At 36.4% G+C, this 17967-nt stretch overlaps 2 pseudogenes; both read left to right on the forward strand.

Annotated features, from left to right (window-relative positions):
- Positions 1-4038: 4038 nt before the first annotated feature.
- Positions 4039-5004, forward strand: LOC145691909 (alpha1,4-N-acetylgalactosaminyltransferase 1 pseudogene; annotated as a pseudogene).
- Positions 5005-16856: 11852 nt separating this feature from the next.
- On the forward strand, positions 16857-17333 carry LOC145691925 (alpha1,4-N-acetylgalactosaminyltransferase 1 pseudogene; annotated as a pseudogene).
- The last annotated feature ends 634 nt before the right edge of the window (positions 17334-17967 follow it).

Below are 17967 nucleotides of genomic sequence, written 5' to 3' on the forward strand. Positions count from 1 at the left end.
GCACAGTGGCGTATTTAGGGGGGGCTTCCGGGCTTAAGCCCCCCCCCGAAATCTTATTTACTATAGTAAAGTATATGAAATATCTTGCAGAATTTTCACATTTTCAGGCAAAGCCCCCACCCGAAAGTTAGCAAAGCCCTCCCCGAAACTAAATCGTAAATACGCCACTGGTAATGCATAACAAGTGATCTAGTTATGTTATGAAACATAGCTGAGCGAGCGTTAGCGAGCGAAGGGAGTTAGAAGCCTTACAGGGCTCGTTTTGCTCCACCTTGACCCCCATAATAATAACACGTGACACGTGACATTACATCACACTCGGGTGGTGCAACTTCGATGTAAATCTACTCTCACCCGCTTCCTTGTGACAAACTTAAAAACAGTTGGCTACGGTCAAGCGTGAAAAAAATGTGTGGTCTAGTGACTTACAGTGAATTCTTTGCTAAAATGAAAAACAATAAGTGCTTTTTGAAGGACTAATTCAGAAGAATAATGCTCCCGGAAGTAGGAACGAAAAGCACAGTTCTGATTGGTTGGCGTTATCCATTGCTTGCCACGTTGCATTCAAATAGCAGAAATAAAACTGCTGTTGTCGGTCTTCGTGGTCGAGTAGGCTAGCGCTATATGAGAGTAACAACAATCTCTTTTGGCGTGAGTTCAAACCCGGCCCGAGGAAAGTTTTTTTAAACATTTTTTTTTACATTTTTATAACACTTTTTAAATTAAAATAATATGAAAATAATACTCAAAAAAGTGATTTACTTACTTTTGTGAAGATAAGTAATAGAAGTAGTAAGAACGGGTTATAAGCCCCGCAGGGCTCGCTTTCTTCCCCTTGTAGTCCATGATATAGGGCTCGTTTCGTTCCCCTTGTACTCCATGATATAAATTTTGCGACCAACTTTAAACAACTGGATAGGATAGCGCGTAAAACAGCTGGCTAGAGTAGCGCGTGAAAAAACGTACTTCGGGGAGCATTACTCTCTCGAGCGGGTCGTCTTTTTGAGAGAGGTTGATTCAAGTGGAAAGTATAAACCTGAATAGTGTGTAGTAGTTCTTCCTTTCTAACTCGTTTTGCGGATATTAAACCAGTTAGTTCTTTATATATTTTTTGGGACTAAAATACCTCAAACTGTGATTTCTTCATTATTATTATGTTGGTAGTACAGATCAAAATACTGTCTTTGTGCATACTAATACTTACGTAGTGTAAGTTTGTTTTGAATTTTGAGTGGTGCTTAAGAATCAATCTTATATTACAATTTTGAAGAATGTGCACTATATATTTTTCATCGTGCATGTGTCTTTTTAAGTTGAGAACTTATTACGAGAAGTATTGATAAAGTATTGGCATTAACAATGTCCCGCCGGTTTGGAGATTCAGAAATCTGGCAAGTCTATCTAAAATAGAAGTTTTTTCATGCGCTTTTTAAGTATTTTTGATTAATACACTCTCATAATTAGCTAAAATATGTAAGGGTTGTTAAAAAGCGCCCCGATTTTAGATTGTCTGGCAAATTTTTGTTTCTCGGTTGCCGACATTGTTTTGTATTGTTGTTCTACCCACAAACATTGCGATTGTCGTCTTAGTCTGAATTTCTCGCATTTCTTCAGTCTGCGTCTAGCCATGGACAGGGGCGAATCCAGGACGGACTTCTGGGGGGGGGGGTTGTAATACTGCTACTTAGAGCTACTTTTAAGAGCTGCAAACTCTGGGATGGGTTTTATTTATATATAAAATAAGAAAGTTTCCTCTTCTGGGAGGGGAGGCAATTGCCCTGACCCCCCCCGTTGGATCTGCCCCTGGCCATGGAGCAATTTATTCTAGCGCAGCGTGTGCTAATTGTGAAAACTTTTTATCAGAACGGAGAAACCAATGCAGCAACTGTTAGGCGGCTTCGCGCGGTTCTAGGGTGAAATGAGACACCGAATAAATCAACAGTTCGCAGACTTATGAAAAAGTTCATTGAAACAGGTTCAACAGTGAACACTAAATGCCCTGGGCGTCGTCGTAGTGATCGTTCTGAGCAAAACATTACGGTGGATCGTGACAGCAGGGCCGTGTCCTCGGGGGGGGCGACGGCCCCGGGCGCCGAAGTAAGAAGGCGAAAAAATCGGGGGGGGAGGAAAAAGATAGGAAAAATTACTTGGAATATATGTATGGGGGCGCCGTCGTATACTCTCGCCCCGGGCGCTGATTTTCCACGGCACGGCACTGCGTGACAGTATGGCTGTTAGTGCACTGAAATGGGTTCCTCGCCGTTCCCAAGAATTTGCCATAGGTACAGTAGAGGAGGTCATATGCCCGACGTCATTCACTATACCTGAAACCGGAATGTGTGATGAACATGTGTATGAATTTTGTTAGTGTATTTTGAAAAATAAAATAAAATAAATAAAGTTCATAATTTGATGTAACAAAACCGGCACACTTTTTGAATAACCCTATATAAGATGACAACATGTATTTAGTAGGTGAATGCGTTTGTGAATGGTAAACTTAGACGAAAGATTCCTAACTGTCAATCTAACACACGTGCGAAGATTAAAAATAAATCTCGTGTTAATCATGTGCTTACACGGAAATCTTAAAGTAATGATCTTAACACGAACTTGAAGAACAAAATAGTTTTTAACAGAAATCTTTGATATGTTTTTGATAAGAGAGGAAATAGCCAGGGGCGGTTGTTTGCTCAGCAGACACACAAAAAAGAGATGAGAAAAGAGAAATGAAAAATAATAACAACATAAGTGAATTAAGTTATTGTCTTTTATACTAACGTGTCGATGGCCAGCCCGCATTTCAAACAGTAAATTCATTCACTTATGTTGTGGGTTCAGGTAAATGGTAACGTTGCATTTTTATTTAACATTGGGCACATAAAGAGGGTACAGCTCAAACGGCTCGTCCGATGTGAAAAATTTCTTCACTTTAGATTGAAAACATTATATTTGGAGACGGTTTTCCACTCTTACATTTTGTTATAACTCTGATAATAACAGAGTTACCCTATTTCAGGAGACTTTGGAGACACCCTGTATATACAACGAAGAAGGGAGGTTGTAAAATTCGTGCAGAGACCTTACCAGACATGGAAACATATATGATTCCAGAATTGTGGCGCTAAGAATCAAAGATTGGCAAGACCTTTTTCACCGTGATTTTTTCAAGATGACGCGGCGACTTTTCCTTGTTAAATGGCAAAGTACACGAGCATTTCTCCGTGCTATTTTCACACTTTATATTACACACGGTCGGTGCTCAGAATGACCTGATGAGAACTAAGGTCTGGTATTACAACCCTAGAACCTCAATGGTCATTTTCATTCACGAAGACATATTTATCACTGCGAAAAAAAAATTTTTAAAAAAATAAAACAAACAAAAAAATCATTCAAAGAAAAGTGAAACTTCATTTTCGGAAGTGGCAATTTTGAAAACTTTCCGGGCCAGGACGCCCGGACCCTTTAACCCTGTGTGGTGTTCCATACACTAAGATTTCCCACTCGTGTACTGTAAATAATAGCATTCCTACTGATTTTCAAATCCCGGTGCTCTTGAAAATGACTATATGAACAGATTAGTACTTTCTGAGGCAACAAAGGAGTAATTATATTGTATTTGTTATTTAGTAGAAAAAGAAAAGCTTATGTACTGTTATGTACATGATGACATATTTTAAACTTACCAAGAGGTCATCACAGCTGTTCACATTTTGCACGTGCAGGAAAAAATATTCAGTTTATTTTCTTGCACCTTAGCTGATACTTTTATCTACTACAACACATTCACAGGTGATAACAAATGTTAATTTTGTATCAACGTATGCACGTGTGAACTCATCGCGTGTTAGTAATTCAGTCTATCTTATGTCGCATTTATGGCTACAAGACACAGAGTAAACAATTTTGCAAAGAAATTGACGGTACGAAAACAGACAGTTCATGACAGACAGTGCAATGCGTCTCACACCCAAGTTTTTCTTTTATTATATATATTTCTTATTTGGACTTATCGTCATCGCGACGCTCAAAACTATGTTTACGTCAGTTGTTCAAATTTATAGTGATTCTAGTATGAACCAAACCACAATAGTAACAAAAACAAAAAGTATCACTGCTGTTACTACTACTACTGCTAATAGTATTACAAATTCGGAGACAACTCCAGTATTGGAGAGCATATTTTTCCACGAAACTTCTTCAGCGAAGATATTAAATGTGCGACAAGCGTGTGCCGTAGAATCAGCAGCTAAAATGAATCCTAACACCAATGTCTATGTGTTTGTAACATCAACTGATTTCAACAGATCCGATCATGTAGTAAAGCAGTTGTTGACATATCCCAAAGTGCATGTGCTTTATCTTGACATAGATACATATATGAAAGGTACACCTTTAGAAACGTTGTACACAAGCGGTGCCTTGAACAGAAGCAAATGGCGCGTGTCTCATACTAGTGATGTTTTCCGTTATTTGACTTTGTGGAAATATGGTGGCACTTATCTCGACCTGGACATAGTTGTAATGAAGTCTTTGGAGGGTCTGAAGAACTATGTGGGTGCACAGGATAGAGATGTAGTAGCAGCTGGTGTTATCAACTTCAAGCATGGACATCCATTAGCTGAAGCATGTGTTCAAGATTTAAGAAAAAAATTCAACGGTTCTGTGTGGGGTAATAACGGTCCAGGTGTCATAACCCGCGTTCTACAAAAAGCATGTGGTGTGAATGTAACTGATTTTATGACTAAAGACCAATGTAATGGTTTTACTGTGTATCCCTCATATATTCTCTATCCTATCCCTTACTGGCATTGGGATTATTACTTTAAGGAGGAGCTAGCAAATATAACTATGGCAGAGATAAGTAAAAGTTTAATGGTTCATATGTGGAACAAATTAAGTGCAAATACCAAAGTACGTGTTGGGTCTAGACAAGCGTATGGTCTTATTGCTCAGAAAAGTTGTCCAAAAGTGTATTCAACTCGTAATGAGTATTTTTGAATTTCTTAGTTTTCCTTTTTGTAAGTGAGAAGTAAATAAAATTTGTATAGAATTTTAGAATTTAATATGAATTTTTAAGAAATGAAATTGTATAGTCGTAGTAATGATTCCGGAAATGACATCTGCTGCATAATACTGACGTGAAGGTACCAATTGCGGTAAGTTTTTCGAGTCAGAACGAGAGGACCTTATTGAATGGGAATAATCCCAAACAGCACAATTACACAGCAGGCATATGCCTATCATGTTCCCTCAGGTACATGGGAATTTATCAAGTATGTGCCTTATAAACCCTTCTGAGAAAAAATCACATGGGTGGCAAGTGATAGTCACAGTCTATATCAGTCCCTAGGCACATGCCTGACATCTACACTCCGTATCAAAAAATTGCGACACCTAACGCCGTGCAGTTAGGTCACCCAATATACACCTTCGTATCCCATAATCGTGCCAGGTAAAGAGAATCCCCTCTCTCTCCTCCTTTCTTCTCTCACATACTAAAATTAACTAACAACATGACCGCAATTCTGATTTCAAACTACACATGTATTAGTTTCGATAAAATGAAATAACAAAACCGAGACGAAACAAGACTCATAAGTTGATGTAGGGAGAAACTGAAACACACACAATGAAAAGTTGAAACCAATGGATGTCTATTACACAGAGATTCATAAATGAGGCAGAGAGAGAGGAGGAGAGAAGAGGAGAGAAGAAAAAAGAAAAGGAGAACAGAAAAACCTAACATTATAAAGTTCCGTTTCCAGAAACCCAACAGTAATATAGAAATAACGTTTGTTTTTACATATTTTTTCTGAATATTCGAATATATTATAAAAGACACTTTAAACATTCATTATGTCACTTTCATAATGGATAGCAGACTCAATTTCAAGTAGAACTGTAGATCTCCGAAATACATCTAGGATAATGTCAAAAGTTTAACACATGCTTTGTTTCCACGTGGTTCGATTGCATATTCGGAAGTGTTCATTGGACGTACTGATCCAAAACACGTTCCAATATACCCAGTAGATAACGTTGGTCATATTCTCCATTTCAGAGTACTAATGCAAACTTAACAACAACAACAAAAACAACAACAAAAAACGAACGAAAAGAAAAAGAAAGAAAAAAGAGAAAATGAAGAGTGCTATTTTACTGCTAAATTTCTATCAGAAATACCCTATATTAAAAGTCCAAACTGTATCGTAATGAAAAGTTACAAATGTTCGAAAGGAAAAGTTTATGTTCCTCATAGATGTAGCATGTTTCAAATTTCAACGTGAATAAAACACTGATTATAGAATGGAATCACATTTTGTGTCGAACTAGTATATATAAAATTTTGTTTTCAAATAATCAAAGAAGTTAAATTTTCTAGTCTTTTCCGAAGATTTATCTGTTCCGAACATCCAGCATTGATTTAATACCTTCCGGATATAACGTAATTTGCACAGATAGAATGAACACGCTAAGAGCTTAAACGGATCAACTGTCAGTCGGATGATGTTGGCTAGGTTATACCCCATTACTGGGTCGAGGATTCAAATCTGTAGTAACACGGTAAATCGACTGAGACTCGGTAACCCAGAAGATAAAAGAGCGACTTTACTTATTCCCTTGCGTTTAAACAGTATTTCTGTCAGAGATGACCAGAACTGCAGATGTTATCCTCAGAGCACGAAAAACACGACGCCTAATTTCCTACTTAATTAGATTCTCCAAACCAGGTATATCGGGCTCTTGCTCAGTTTTAACTTTGGAACATGATGTGCGTGTGTGTGAGAGAGGGGGAGAGGGAGAGAAGTGAAAGATGCAAAGACAGGATAGGGAAACGTCAAGAAAGAGAGAGGGGGACGAATATAAATATGAAACATACTTATCATTGGAGTGTATGATGTAGAACGCACACACTGTTTACTCGAGATATCGCCAGTGATGCATTGTAAATTCTCCATCAGAAGATGAATCTCTGTTTGCAGCCACTATTTTACATTATTTTATTCGAAAAATCATACTACCTGATGGAGAATCGAACCAAGGTTTTCCATTTGGAAGTCTAGCACGTTACCACTACACCGCCGATTGCTTTAACCAAACTTTGTTTAACAAATGGTGTAGTGTTTCTTTCTGAGAACGGTAATAACACGAAAAGTGTATACTGCAGATCAATGATGTCTTTGGAATGTCCTGGTAGTTCCCTTGCCCTTTCCCAACTAACATTCGTAAATCGTTTCTATCATGATACAGGTGTTTGCTTCCACATTCTTATGTGCTGCTTGTCCAGTATGATAAGTCGACTCTTCACAATCACTTTGTAAAAAAATTAACTTTGGCGTGAACAGGTTTTGAACCTATGTTTGATAGCAGTATTATTCATAAGGCCATTACGTTACCCCTACACTATCATGAAATTAGAAGCCAAATATTACTTACTTTAGCCCTGATCTTTGAAACGAACCAATGTGCACAACAAAATTCATTTATTCGATGGCCTAGAGAGAAATTAGTGGCCGCTAATAAAGGTTAAACAATCGAGTAAAAATAGAGAAATAAAACATATTTTGCAGTAATTTCTCCGTGCAAGTTCAAAAGTACGCAAATAGTAATAATAATAATAATAATAATAATAATAATAATAATAATAATAATAATAATAACCTATATTATAAAATTAAAAGTAACTATGTTTGTGGCTCCTAATGTCTTGAACCATCCAACCGATCTCGATCAAATTTTCAAGATTGATAAGGTTCGGGTCTGGGAAGCATTCTTACCATATCATTTTAACGTTAGAACTGAGAGGGAGGAGGAGGAGAAGAGGGTTGATAAAAGAATTAAAAAACAATAACTCTTGAACCACCAGACCGATTTCTATCAAACTTTCAACATAGACAAGGTTCGGATCTGGGACGACTTTTATCATTTCAGTTTGTCCAACGTAGGGGCCGGAGAGAGGGAGATATATATCTTAAAAAATGAAAATGAAAGTAACTGTCTTTGTGACTTCATCACTCTTGAACCACAAGATCTATCTCGATTAAATTTTTAACATAGATGAGGTTCGGGCCTAAGGTGGTATTTGTCTATTTACTTTGACGATATAACTTAGGGTTGATAAAAAGAGGAGTTAGAAAGAATAAATAAAACTTGATAACTCGTGAAACAAAGGATCAATCTCGATCAAATTTTTAACATAATTGAGGTTCGGGTCTGATATGATTTTTTATAATTTCACTTTCACGGGAGAAGTTGGAGAGGGGAATGGGAGAGGGAAATAAATAAAACTTAATGACTCTTAAACCACCAAACCAATCAAGATCAAATTTTCAACCTAGATGAAGTTCGAACACGAGATGATTTCTGTCATATTACTTTGACAGTGTAATTTAAGAAATGGGGAAGGGGAGCGACATTTAAAAAAGAACAAAAAATGACCGGTATTAGTGGCGAATCTATATTTTTTGGAGCCGCTGAGATTAACAGTGACACATCTGATGCTATTTAAATCTAAATTCAGCCTCAACTTGGATGAGGGGGAGACATATATAAATGATCGAAATAACCATTATCAGTGAAGAAATCATAGTTTTCTGGTTTGCTGAGATGAACAATGACACTGCAGATGCCGGGCCCCACAACATAGGGTGGGGAGAGGATATATAAAACTCATCGAAAATGACCGATTTCAAAGAGCACTTTACTAATACGAAACAGTGTCTTAGTAACGGAAATTTTAACTATTTTTTTCTCAATTTAACCCAACGAAGCGGGTAAATGATAATAATAATAATAATAATAATAATAATAATAATAATAATAATAATAATAATAATAATAATAATATACAACAATACTGTGAATGTGAACATTTATTATTATTATTATTATTATTATTATTATTATTATTATTATTATTATTATTATTATTATTATTATTATTATTATTTGCTTACTTTTGAATTTGCACGGCGAAATTACTGCAAAATATGTTTTATTTCCCTATTTTTTCCTCGATTGTATGTTTTCCCTTTATTAGTGGGCTCTAATTTCTCTCTAGGCCATCGAATAAATGAATTTCGTTGTGCACTTTGGTTCGTTCCAAAGATCAGGGCTAAAGTAAGTAATATTTTTCTTCTAATTTCACGTCGCATTATAGTGTAGGGGTAACATAATGGCCTTATGAATAATACTGCTATCAAACATAGGTTCATAAGCCTGTTCACGCCAAAGTTAAATTTTTTACAAAGTGATTGTGAAGAATCGACTTATCATACTGGACATGCAACACATAAGAAACACCTGTATCATGATAGAAACGATTTACGAATGTTAGTTGGGAAAGGGCAAGGGTACTACCAGGACATTCATTGATCTGCAGTATACACTTTTAGTGTTATCGTTCTCAGAAAGAAACACTACAACATTTGTTAAACAAAGTTTGGCTAAAGCAATCGGCGGTGTAGTGGTAACGGGCTAGACTTCCAAATGGAAAACCTTAGTTCCATTCTCCATCAGGTAGTATGATTTTTTCGCATAAAATAATGTAAAATAGTGGCTGTAAACAGATATTCATCTTCTGATGGAGAATTTACAATGCATCACTGGCGATATCTCGAGTAAACAGTGTGTGCGTTCTGCATCATACACTACAATGATAAGTATGTTTCATATTTATATTCGTCCCCTCTCTCTCTCTTTCTTGACGTTTCCCTATCCTGTCTTTGCATCTTTCACTTCTCCCCCTCTCACACACACACGCACATCATGTTCCAAAGTTAAAACGGAGTAAGAGCCCGATATACCTGGTCTGGAGAATCTAATTAACTAGGAACTTCGGCGTCGTGTTTTTCGTGTTCTGGGGATAACATCCCCAGTCCTGGTCATCTCTGACAGAAATACTGTTTAAACGCAAGGGAATAAGTAAAATCTCTCTTTTATCTTCTGGGTTATCGAGTCTCAGTCGAATTACCGGGTTACTACGGATTTGAATCCTCGACCCAGTGGTGGGGTATAACTTAACCAACATCATCCGACTGACACGATGATCCGTTTAAGCTCTTAGCGTGTTCATTCTATCTGTGCAAATTACGTTATATCCGGAAGATATTAAATCAATGCTGGATGTTCGGAACAGATGAATCTTCGGAAAAGACTAGAAAATGTAACCTCTTTGATTATTTGAAAACAAAATTTTATTTATACTAGTTCGACACAAAATGTGATTCCATCCTATAATTCAGTGTTTTATTCAAGTTGAAATTTGAAACATGCTACATCTAAGAGGAACATAAACTTTTCCTTTCAAACATTTGTAACTTTTCATTACGATACAGTTTGGACTTTTAATATAGGGTATTTCTGATAGAAATTTAGCAGTAAAATACCAGTCTTCAATTTTATCTTTCTTTGTTTCTTTTTCTTTTCATTCGTTCGTTTTGTTGTTGTTGTTGTTGTTGTTGTTAAGTTTGCATTAGTAGTCTGAAATGGAGAATATGACCAACGTTATCTACTGGGTATATTAGAATGTATTTCGGATAAGTACGTCCAATGAACACTACCGAGTTTACAATCGAACCACGCGGAAACAAAGCATGTGTTAAACTTTTGAGATTATCCTAGATGTGTTTCGGAGATCTACAGTTCTACTTGAAATTGAGTATGCTATCCATTTTGAAAGTGACATAATGAATGTTTAAAGTTTCTTTTATATATTCGAATAGTTCTGAAAAAATATGTGCAAACAAACGTTATTTCTATATTACTCTTGGATTTCTGGAAATGGAACTTTGTAATGTTAGGTTCTTTTCTTACTACGTTTGAATTCCACAGTTTTATGTGTTCTCCCTTTTCTTTATCTTCTTCTCTCCTCTTCTCTCTCTCTGCCTCACTTCTGAATCTCTGTGTAATAGACATCCATTAGTTGCAATTTTTCATTGCATGTGTTTCAGTTTCTCTCTACATCAACTTATGAATCTTGTTTCGTCTCGGTTTTATTATTTCATTTTATCGAAACTAATACATGTGTAGTTTGAAATTAGGATTGTGCTCACGTTGTTAGCTAATTTTAGTATGGGAGAGAAGAAAGGAGGAGAGAGAGGGATTCTCTTTACCTGACACGATTATGGTATAAGAAGGTGTATATTGGGTGGCCTAACTGCACGGCGTTAGCTGTCGCAATTTTTTTTGATTCGAAGTGTACCAGGGGCACGTGCCTAGTATGTTCTAGGTGTGTTCAACATGTCGTAAGTGTCAATGAACCACAAAATTACTCCCCTAAAATATGTTAAATCGCCTAAATGCGTAATGTGTTTACATTAAGGTGAATCTAAACACTTTAGGCAAGTAAAAAAATGTAGGGCTAACCTAGGGTGGGTGCGAACCACCAACCCTTGGATTACTACACGCATGCTCTTTCGACTTGGTCACAGAGGCTATGAAGATGATGTCGCTTGTAATCATTCCTCATTCCGCCAATCATCATTCAGTTCCTTTACATTTTATGAATGATTAAAACATAGTCTACAGGTGATAATCCTGGGATGTTACAGTAAAAGATTCCATTTCATTTACCAACTGTGTGCAAAATTTCACTCTAGCCAGCCTTAGGGAACAACAGTAACTCTATAATACAGCATTCATCTCCTATGTTTAAGGATTCCATATTTAATCCTCAACCATGCCAGTTTCTGCTTGACAACATCGTGTTCGCTTTTGGTACACGCTGTCCCGCGTTCAATACTCATGGACATAAGCTTCTTATACAAATTCCTTCTTAAAAATATTTGTGTAGCCTTCAAATATATGATTAACATACACATGTGTAAATTAAACGAAATTTCGCACAAAACACGCCATCATAAAGATATAAATTTCATTTTCAGTAGTGTATGTAAAGTTCCGTGTTCGATTCCCGGTGAAAGCTCATGTGCTTCTCATTTCACGTATCTAACACAAAATTATTCTAATAATTTCAATCGTTCAAATCTTTCCTAGTAACTAGCTTATTAACTGAGTAATGTACTCCACTTCACAAAAATGTTAATGAAATCAACTGTAATTAGAATAATAAGAATTTATTCCACCATATATCAAAAGTTAACGTATATTCTTCCAGGGGGTGTAGTGGCAGGGTGGTAGAGCGTTCACTTCTGTTGAATGGGGTCCTTGGTTAAATCTCAGCTCGCACCAAGTGGACTTTGTTGTGGACAAGCACCGCGCTCGAGGGTTTTCTCGGGGTTCTCCCGTTTCCTCCCACTTTCTTCATTTCACCATGGCACTCGTTTTTCATCATCACCGTCTCCATTAGCCTAACCAGCATAACCGTGCAACAAACTCAAAGATTTTATTTTATTTTTATATTTAAACCAAAGCGTAAAAGGAAGTGTAATAAGTAAACGTTTCAAAAAATCTTTTAGTTATGCAAACTTTACTCATTCCAAACATAATTTTTACGGTACATCAAATGACTTCATCATACATAAATGCTATGTGATTCACATTACATGTTCATATCTAACTGCATGTACCGTACACGTTTTGTAAATATATTCACAGGAGTCTATATTTGATGTTTATTACTTATCAATTCATACAACAACAACTAAGGATCCAACAAAACATGTCTGCGAACTTCAGCTCCCCCTCTTTCGATGGATTTTCACGTTTCTTTCTTTTTTTCCATCACTCTTAAAGCAGTAAAAAAAAAAAAAAATACCCTGGTTGTCAAGGATAAATAGCAAAGGACCCATAGTACCTGCATAGCTTACTCTTTACAGAGACTCAAAAGGGGTCTTCCGTATTCAAACGCTATAAAAAAAATCTATTCGCATTTATTTTTTTAAGTAAACAAAAGTAACTCTTTCGTAAAGGAAGGAACAAAGAGTATGATAAATGGTCAAGTGTAGATTACTTCACCCCTTTCAAAGTTGACTTTTAACAAAAAATCAGTATGATGACTTTTCTGCTTTTTTCACTCTTTTTTCTTTCTTTCTTTCTTTCTCTAAGGTCATTCTCAAACAAAACAAGCTGAGCAGAAGTTTTACTAAAAAAAGCTTTCTCTAGAACGTTATCATTCCTAGAATGTTCGTACACTTACAAAAAAAAAAAAAAAAAAAAAAAAAAATCATAATTACTTCTCTCTGACATAATATCAACAATAATTATAAAACCTTACACAACTCTTTCCATGCCGTCTATTGAAATCCCTTATCTCTTCAAAAGCTGACACACAAAATATCAAGGTGAAATCCAAACACAGCAACAACAATACAGTGAATTGCGTCAATTGTGTTCCAAATATTTGAAATGTTTGGATTCTCCCTGTTCGATAACCTTCCCACGAACATTCTTCATTCTTTCGACTCACCATGTCCTAAGAATTTCCACTATCATAGATATAGATTATCATTACGAAAACAGTTGGCATATGCTCTGCAATAAATGTTTACACATTCTTCCAATCCTTTTTTCTCACGAATTTCACACCAGTTGTAAACTTAAACCCTATAACAATCAACTACATCTTTATCTCGACTCCCCCTTTCCTAAGAATTTCAACTTTCACACATATAAATTATCAATTAGGGTGAAGGTTCTTCCAATCCTTTTTTCTCATGAATTTCAACACACAGGTGTACAGTTCAACCCTAGTGATAATAATTAGTGATAATAATAGTTCTCTATCTCGACTCCCCTATTTTTTAAGAATTTCGACTTTCAGACCCTCTAAATTATCATTAAGAAGACAATTTCCAGTCATCAATTACCCAGTACCTTCCTAACTCCTATTGCAGAGACCAGTTATGGTTTCAGAGTCCTATCTGTAGCTTCTGTTATACTTGTGCTGAACTTCTATTCGTTAACCTCAGTGAGCGGTTTTTAGATTGGTTATAGACTATTCTGAAAATGAAAAGGAAATGAAATCTTTAATGTCCCACGGTTATGCTGGTTAGGCTAAAGGAGACGGTGATAATGAGAAATGAGCGAAATGGTGGAATGAAGAAAGTGGGAGGAAACGGGAGAACCCCGAGAAAACCCACGAGCACGGTGTTTGTCCACCACAAAGTCCACACGGCGCAGGCTGCGATTAACCAGGGACTCCAAGCACCGGAGGTGAATGCTCTACCACTTATAGACTATTCTATTGCAAACTAGCAAACACTTCTGGCCCCAGCTGATAGGCGCTGTATTTGGAAGTCAACGCCTATGGGAATATCACTATTCATCTCAGCGACCGCGAAAACTATGGATTTGGCACTAATGTTGGTTATTTTTTTTTATTGTTACATGTATCGATGACCTCTCTATTATGGCTCTCGTTCCTTAGCTGATGGAGGCTAAATTTCAAAGTAAACGCGATCTTTAGTTTCACCATTGAGCTCAGTGACCCCGAAAACTATGGATTTGACAATAATATCGGTCATTTGGATAAATTTTTTTACATGTCTCGGTATCTCCCCCCCCCCCCCGGTGACCGCCGGCCCGCAGCCGAATGGGATGCATGCGACCGAAGTTTCACCATTGATCTAAGAGACTCCGAAAACCATGCATTTGACATGAATATCGGTCATTTTGGATTTTTTTACGTCTTGGTAATTCCCCCACAGGAGTAGGGCAGTGGTTCTCAAAGTGTGGTCCGCGGACCCTTGGGGGTCCGTGGGACCTAGCCAGGGGTCCGCGACACCTAAAATTGAAATGTGTTGTTATAAAATGGAACTCACAACTGTTACGCAAGAAGTATTTTTTCAGTTACTAAAAAGAAAGCAATTAGAAATTATACCTACGTTTCTAAATTATATGTTTTCCTACTTTACTAATTTTCTGCCCTGAAGCCGGGAGCTCCGTCATATAAGAGCTTTAAGTGAGAGCTTTAAATTCCTTCTTTGTTAGGGCACTTTTTCAAAAGCAGTTGAACATTAAGTGCACGACGCCTCGGAATTTCATGGATTTTATCTTCAAGTAGCAGAAAGCTCCCACCACTATCATCAATACCAGATTTTTTTTAAAAAAAAAAAGGAAGTAAATGTTAGTTATTCCTATGCTTATAAACATCAATCCACACAATTCTGGGATTTCTAAAAAAAACCGAGAAACCTCTCCCAAAATATGTTCCTAGATCCATGATTTTTGTTGTCAGTGATAATAATTAGTATATTTTTTAATAGCATGTGAAATTTCAGAAAAAATTGCAAGGGGGTCCTCAGATCACTTTCCGAATGAAAAGGGGGTCCGCGTTATCGGAAAGTTTGAGAACCACTGGAGTAGGGGATTGACGAAAAAGGGTGTATGCAAATTAGGGTTCGAGTCGAGGTTTTTCGGAGACGAGCCAAGGTTATTGTTATGATTGGAAGGTTGTCCGACCATTTATTACCGAGTACATAGGTCAGTAGATATGGTAATGATGATGCTGTTTCGTAAAATTTACGACAGATTTGTGATTAAGGGATAATAGTAATATCAGAAAATTAATCTTGTGGTAGGTTAGTACAAGATTGCATAATTGACAAAATTAAGATGGAGAACTTTGAGTGCTAAACCAGAAGTTTTTCCCTGTACTTTTTTCAGTTTCTGATTCATACACACTCATATTTAGCAACAACAAAAAAAAAAAAAAAAAAAAAAAAGTATAAGATGACAACCTGTATTTAGTACGTGAAAGGAACATGCATTTGTGCATGGTAAACTTCGTAAAAAGAATTCTCGCTGTCAATCTACCACACCTGTAAAGATGAAATAAATCTTGTGTAAATCACGTGCTTACACAGAAGTTATGAAGTAATATTCTTAACAAAGAACATGAAGAACAAAATAGTTTTCAACAGAAATCTTTCATACGTTTTTGGTAATAGATAAACAGATAGTAATAGATAAATAGACAGATAGTGTTTTGATAAACAGATTAGTAATTTGTGAGATGTCATAGTGACGTTCAGCAGAACAAAAAAAGTCTATTTGCTGCTGTCTATGTACATGATTAGGTGACATACTTTGAACTCACTGAATGATGAAATCCATTCACATCTAACACATGCGGGAGATCAATTTATTTTTTTTTGCAGAATATGTGATACTTTCATCAAGTTAACCCGTGCGCAGCTGATAGCGTATGTAAATTTGTATTAACGTACGCTTAAAAGTCGTATTGGTAGTGTTTTCGTACATCGAACTATCATTTAACTCACATTTATGGGTGGGATACGACACTTGCAGTAACCAGTTGTTTGAAGGACTCCTGGTCTGAAAGAAGGCAGTTCATAACAACCAATGCAATGCGTCTCATCACCAAAGTTTTCATTGGATTTATCGCTATCGTGGTGCTCAAATTTATTTTTACGCCACTTGTTCAAATTTATAGTGATTCTAGTATGAACCAAACTACAACAACAACAACAACAACAAGCACCACTACTACTACTACTATTACTACTACTAGGACTACTACTACTATTACTACTACTGCTAATAGTGTTACAAATGCAGAAGTAATCCCAGTATTAGAGAGCATATTTTTCCACGAAACTTCTTCAGCGAAAACATTAAATGTGCGACAAGCGTGTGCCGTTGAATCAGCCGCTAAAATGAACCCCAACACCAATGTCTATGTGTTTGTAACATCAACTGATTTTAACAGATCTGGTCCTGTAGTGAAGCAGTTGCTGACCTATCCCAAAGTGCATGTGCTTTATCTTGACATAGATACATATATGAAAGGTACACCTTTAGAAGAATTGTACACAAGTGGTGCGTTGAACAGAAGCAAATGGCGTGTGTCTCATACTAGTGATGTTCTCCGTTATTTGACTCTGTGGAAATATGGTGGCACTTAACTTGATCTGGACGTGGTTGTAATGAAGTCTTTGGAGGGTCTCAGGAACTATGCGGGTGCCCAGGAAAGAGATGTAGTAGCGGCCGGTGTTATCAACTTCGAGTATGGACATCCATTGGCTGAAGCATGTATTCAAGATTTAAGAGAAAATTTCAGCGGTTGTGAGTGGAGTCGTAACGGTCCTGGTGTCATAACTCACGTTCTACAAACGACATGTGGTGTGAATATAACGGATTTTATGACAAAAGACCGATGTGATGGTTTTACTGTCTATCCCTCATATATTCTGTACCCTATCCCCTTCTGGGATTGGGAATATTACTTTAAGGAGGAGCTAGCAAATATAACTATGGCAGAGATAAGTGAAAGTTTAATGGTTCATGTGTGGAACAAATTAAGTGCAAATACCAAAGTACGTGTTGGTTCTAGACAAGCGTATGGTCTTATTGCTCAGAAAAGTTGTCCAAAAGTGTATTCAACTTGCAATCAGTATTTCTGAATTTGTTAGTTTTAATTTTTATAAGCTCAAAGTAAGCAAACCGTTGCAGAATTTCTGAATTTAATATGAGTTTTATTGAAATTATATAGTCATATACTGATGTTTTCTGCAAAATACTGAACTGCAAGTATCAAGGGCGATAAAGTATCGAGCCTAAACGGGGGTAGCGGAGAAAGTAGTATCATAATGCACACTGCAAAAATTGAACGATTTTCTTAATCAGCTAAGATCAGTTGATGTGGAGAGCAAAATTACTCTTCCGCTATAAATGGTCACTCTTAAGGTTGATTTACTATTTTTCTACAATTATAATGCAATGGAACTAAATTCTTGATTTTAATTTGTTTATGTCCATTGTTTTGGCTCAATTTAAACACCAAATCATTGATTTTGTAAGATGAAAACACATCGTAGTAATTTCAAGTTCCGTAGAAAGTTAGTTTCAAAACAGTTTAATAAAGAGAAGGTGAATTTCATCAGAATAACATATGTTCATTCAACATTATTTTAAGGTCTAACATATTCCAGTGGTTTCCGTAGCCTAATTGGAGTGAATCACTGAAAAAGTATTATTATTATTATTATTATTATTATTATTATTATTATTATTATTATTATTATTATTATTATTATT

The sequence above is a fragment of the Thermobia domestica genome, chromosome 8, assembly GCF_964235325.1.
Source record: "Thermobia domestica chromosome 8, izTheDome1.hap1.1, whole genome shotgun sequence".
Lineage (NCBI taxonomy): Eukaryota > Metazoa > Arthropoda > Insecta > Zygentoma > Lepismatidae > Thermobia > Thermobia domestica.